Below are 5,793 nucleotides of genomic sequence, written 5' to 3'. Positions count from 1 at the left end.
AGTTCTTAACATATTAAGTTCTCCATTCTGAGTATCCAAAATATGCGATTAAAAATAAAAATGCTATATGAGAGTAAACATCAATATCCTTAATGTAAGAAATTAAAATTATAGAACTATAAACTGTACAAAATCGACTTGATAAGGGAAACTTAGTCAAGATTACAAAAAAGATCGTCAAGAATGGAGACACCATTATATGAGATGATTGAAATCTAAAACTAAACAAAGTGGATTTTTCCTTTTTATTTTTTTATTTAAAATATGGAGTGCTTCACGAATTGGCGTGTCATCCTTGTGCAGGGGCCATGTTAATATTATTTGAATCATTTCAACTTTAGCATATGTGCCACCGAAGCAAGCACAACAAAGTAGATTTTTAATGGCTAAATTATGTTAAGACAAGTTTTTAAAAAGAAAGCAAATGGCAAACTATGAAAATAATATAATTGTGATGGATTAGAAAAATTCTAGTACTTAAAGTAAAATTCAAAAGGTGGGGTAGTGGGATTAGGTACTAAGTCATCACTTTTCTATATAAGAAATTTGCTAAGTAATGTTTTATTTAAAATTGATAAAATAAGAAATGGAGATATTAGTACATTATTTAAATTATAATAAAAATCAGAAAAGAAAAAAATGTGTACAACTTTCAGGTTGACAGAAACGGTGGGACAAAAGGTAGAAAATGTAGAATTTATGGCAAATATAAAGCAAATTCAAGCAGTATAGGCTGTCAAATACTTAAACTTAATTGAAAATTAAGGTTAAATATAAATAATACTGCTACTACCATTAATATACGTGTCACTATAAAGTAAACACTAAGTTTATACTAACAATGCATTGGTCATATACACAAAATAGCTAGGTAAATGAATCAAAATATTCACCGTAAAAGAATGACAGAAGTTAAAGCAAATACTAATGCATGGAGAACTAATGTAGTCATATTAAAGGGTTTTGAGGCATTAATGTATTAAATATGACTATTGGAGCATTTTCAATAATAAGTAATATAGTTACAAATGAGCATGTCGCTCTGGAAGGAACCCTGGCGGCAGCATGGGCAGGGGTGGGGGGTGGTAAGCACTAGCTTACATCCCACCAGCCTCTCTCTGAAGACAGAGGAGATTGATTGCTTCCATAAAGATTGAGCTGAAAGCGCTGATGTGCCTTGTCCTATGAGTCTTGATCTACTTGATGGCAGTGTGTCCATTTGTTTTGCCTTCCACTGCTGTCTAAGAAGCCCTGGTAATGCGTGTAAGTAAGCGCTCAGCTACCAATTGAAAGGCCCAAGGTTCAAATTTAGCAGGAAGTGGTTTCCTTATGCCAACATTTACAGCCTTGGAAACTAGTGGGGCAATTCTATTGTGTCTTATATGGCTCATCACCATGCCATTGGCAATGGCTTGGTTCTTTTTGGTTCTTGCTATCTTCATTCTTTAAGCATTAAATTAACTTAAAACCCAAACACAAAGTCAAGATTGTAGAAAATATAAGGAGAAGGGAATGACCCAAAACTAGTCCTAGTCTATTTTAACTCACTTTTCTCAATCCTTGATAAAATATGTAAAAATCAATAGTTTTTCTAGTAACAATTTTAAGCGAAGATTCCATTAAGATATAACCAAAATAAAATACCCATTATTATATTGTGAATAATAATATGGGTCAAATTTAAATAACCTAAGAGCAAAAAGAAAAATTTAAAGAAATATGCCATAAGAAGAGAAAAAAATTGAAAAAGTCTACTTTTATTTAATTGTCTATACTCTTCAAATTTATCTAGAAAGCTAGTGTTGTCCCAATATTAGTGATATATTGTCAGGAACTTGAAAAAATCCATAATAAATTTCTTCTGGAAAACTGAACATGGCAAGTAGCCAGAAAGTTCTTAAAACAAATAGAAAAAATGAGAACAGACTAGAAGTAAGTTAGTAAATTAAAAAACACATTTTCTTTTTGGTGTACCTCTACACAGATCAATAGAATAGATGGTGACCTCCAGAAATAAACAAAATCTAGAAATATAGTACATTTTAAAAATCAATTTAAAGTAAGTAGAAAAAACACATATTATTTATTTTTCTTGGCATTAGCAAAAGGGTTTCAGACAAACAGGAATGTAGCAAAGATTTAAAATTTAAAGCAAAATATGGAATAAAACTTCTCAAATGAAACATGAGGCTTAAAAAAAAGAAACAAAAAACCTCTGGAGAGAGAGCTCCAAACCCACCACCATTAAACTGATATTAGCTCACAGCAAATGACTTCACAGAAATATAGAATATCTGTAGAAAATAACTATAATATACGCAATATGAGAATATTATTTTTAAATGTTACCTAATTTAACCAGTTATGAGAAAAAGAAAGTTTCCTTAAATGGCAAAAATTTTAAGTACCAATAAAAAATGAATATTTAATTATAAAAATGCATAGAGCAAGAAGGAACAGTTTATAGAAATGTACACATGTGGAAAGTCATTCCATCTCCTTATATTGAGTAAACCATTTCCAATAGCTATAGTTTTGTCTTTTAGCATGACAAGTAAACAAAATTATATAGTGTTGGCAAAAGTAGGCTAGAACTATCTACTCTCCTATAACATTAAAAAAGTGTTAGCACAGTTGTGGTAGTTACATAATCTAGTGTCAATTAGGGATTTGAGAGGATTAAGAGTGAAGGGGTGGAGTCTAGTCTGTCAATTGGATCATAGACAATGAGGCCTCTGTGTAGACATGGGTTTCTCCTGAGAATGCTGGGAAACCTGGGTTTTTCCTCCTTAGAGATGTGAGATGACTCTATATTCACTCCTTGGAAGACACTATACTGACAAGACACATGGAACTACGCTAGTGCCCCAAACTGGAGAAGTCACATGGAGACCCCTGCCAGTGCTGAGATGCTTACAATGCCACTGGATCCAAAGACTTTCTACCCACTGGACTGTGATCTTTCTGCATTCAGCATCATTGCATGTGTTTCATGAGTCTGAAGAGGACTTTGCAGATAGGTATCAGACGTATGGGCTAATGTTGGAATTACGGGCTTTGACTGGACAGGGTTGGATACTTTCTTAATGTGCAATTACCCTTTATATAAAACTCTTTATTATACACATATGAGTTTCTATGGATTTGCTTCTCTAGTCTACCCGGACTAACACAACAGTATTTTATGAAAGATACTTAGAAATGTCTGTAAGGAGCCCTGATGACAGAGTAGTTATGCAATGGGCTCCTATCTTACTGTTTGAAACTACCCTTCTGCCAGAGGAAGATGAGTTGTCTACTCTCATAGAGTTTTAGAGTCTCAGGGACGCACGGGGGCAGTTCTACTCTGTCCTATAGAGTCACTATGATTTGAAATGGACTCAATGGCAGTAAGTTCTTTGGGAAATTATTTTGTTTGTTTGTTTTTGATGTTGTTCTTTAATAGACATTTTAAATATGTATGCCTTAGCTCAGCAGTTCCTCTTATAAGAATGTTTTTTCCTGCAAAGGTGATCCAAAACACCAACACGGAATGTCCACTACCAGATTTTTTATAAGAAAGAAAAGATGGCAACAACTAAAACTCAATGCTCATTCACAATGAACTGGGAAATCTACCATGGTAATTGTGGTGCTGTGTGTCATGGAGTCAATCCTAGCTCGTAACTTCTCCATGTGACAAATTAGAACTACTCTATTTTTAAAAAATAACAAAGAACTACCCTGTAGAGTTTTCTTGTCTTTATGTAGCAGAGCTCCAGGTATTCTTTAAAGTTTAGCTCTTTATCTCTAATGACTTTTCCTTACTTCTATTAATATCTTTGACCCCGGAATCAACACAATTTTGAAAATTGTAATATAACCACTTATAACTATTACTTCCTATAATATTCTTTTCTCAAATTTTAATACAACTCATCTGTGTTTTTAATATTGAAGTGAATTTCCTGTAGACAGAATATATTTAGATTTTGCTTTTTATTTATTCCATTGATCTGTTTAAGTAATTAATCTGATGATCTCTAAGTAATTGACACTTAATGTAATTTTTGAAATGGTTAGGTTTAAGTCTTCTATCTTACCATTTGTTTTAGCGCATCTAATCTTATTTCTTTCCTTCTTTTCTGGATTAATCAGGTGTTTCTTAGGTATCTAATTTGATTTATAATATTGATTTAATAGCTAAACTGGTCCTTGCTAATTTATTATGATGCTAAGAAAGTGTGTCCCTCTTAGGGACATAAAACCATATGAAATGTAAGAACACAAAGTAAACTGGTGGGGTGTACCTGTTTGGTCCATACAATCATGAAGGTTCTCTCCTTAATCAAACATAATTCAGAACTCTTAGACTAGAAACTCAGAGAGTAACAAAAAGGTTCATTTTGGGTCTGCAAACTTTTGTTCCTTTAAGCTCTTGCTGTTGGAGAGTGTTTTTGATGAATTATTGAGTCTTAAATGAGTATAAAATAAAATGCCTGAGATGAAGAGAGAGGTGTTGACTGTTAGTTCCTAAGCTATTTTTGGTGAGTAGAGGAAATGTGGCCACGCTTACAGGGAGTCCTCCAGTTAAAGTCTGATGTCAGAGGAGATTGTGTCTCCTGGGAATATGTAAATTGTATCTGTAGGGAATTTTGGGGCACGAAACAAAACCAAAGATCCAATCTGCAAAGTTTAGAAGCAGGCTTTATTAGGAGGCTTGCAGGCGGACTCAGCAACTCAGGAGATTGAGCCTTTGAAACCGCACTTTGGGAAATTTAGGCTGAGGTTTTTATACCCCTGCTGGCAGGCACAGCTGGGAAGGGTCCAAGCTGGGGAGGATCTGTGCACACAGGTGCTTCAGAAGGGAGAAGGTCTTTGACCTTATCTATATGCCAAGGACGACTAGAGTGGAGTGTGCATATCTTCAGAAAACATTCTGGCTCCTGGAGGAGCTGGCTCCAGGAATTTGAAGGTTGAGCTGGGGAGGGGGAGATCAGTGAGAGAGGGAGGTCAGTGAAAGGGAGGTCTATGAGAGGTGAATTCTGAGAGCCAAGCTGAAGGCACCAGATTCAAAATGGAGTCCCTTTTGCCAAGACCAGGCAGTATCCATGTGCGGTCCTCAGGAGAAACCACGGAGAGAAGCAAGCCTGTTACACGAATGCAGCGGTGTGTTCTAGAGCACAGCAGCAAGACTCCTGATCAATGAAACTAGCCTTATCAGAAGGTTTTAATTTACAATTTGTAAGCCTGTCTTCTTAAACTTTTCCCAGGAAAGGACAGAGATTTTTGAATAAGAAAGAATCAAATGTTTATTGCAACTCTCCTTTTAGGGAAGCCCCCGTCCCAAGCATGCGTCACTGGTCGCAGATGGCAGATGGATACACATGCTGTGGGCTTGGCCTGGTTTTATTTTATAGAGGCAATTTTTCAGACACATTGTACTTTCCTATAGATTGATATGTTAGTCTGAGATTCTACCCATCTATGGCATCATGGCACAGTTTCTATAGAGATGTACGTTCTCAATTCCAAATGATGAATTTTTAAATGAGATTTTGAAACCTAATCTAATTGCAAGCTGGAAATGCCTTATGTCTTTCAAAATGTGATCTTTGCAAAATGTTTACAACTCTGTTATAGGAGGCTTTTCATAATGCTCTGGAGTATGGTAGAAGGCAATGTAGTTTCTGATTCCTTCTATCTCCCTCTACTGGTCACACCTGGCCAATCAGATAACCCTGTGCAAGCCTGTCCACCTCATCTTTCTTTCTTCTTCATTCAAATGTAAACATACCTTTCCTGAAACAAAAT

The 5,793-nt window shown here is 35.2% G+C and overlaps 1 non-coding gene across 1 annotated transcript; it reads right to left on the bottom strand.

Moving 5' to 3' along the window:
* Positions 1 to 258: 258 nt before the first annotated feature.
* LOC142441982 (U6 spliceosomal RNA) lies at positions 259 to 365 on the bottom strand. The gene has a single exon (XR_012783254.1). It is a non-coding gene; the product is annotated as a U6 spliceosomal RNA (small nuclear RNA).
* Positions 366 to 5,793: the final 5,428 nt, after the last annotated feature.

Source organism: Tenrec ecaudatus, chromosome 2 (assembly GCF_050624435.1).
Source record: "Tenrec ecaudatus isolate mTenEca1 chromosome 2, mTenEca1.hap1, whole genome shotgun sequence".
NCBI classification, from domain to species: Eukaryota; Metazoa; Chordata; class Mammalia; order Afrosoricida; family Tenrecidae; genus Tenrec; species Tenrec ecaudatus.
This window is presented reverse-complemented; position numbering and strand designations above follow the sequence as displayed.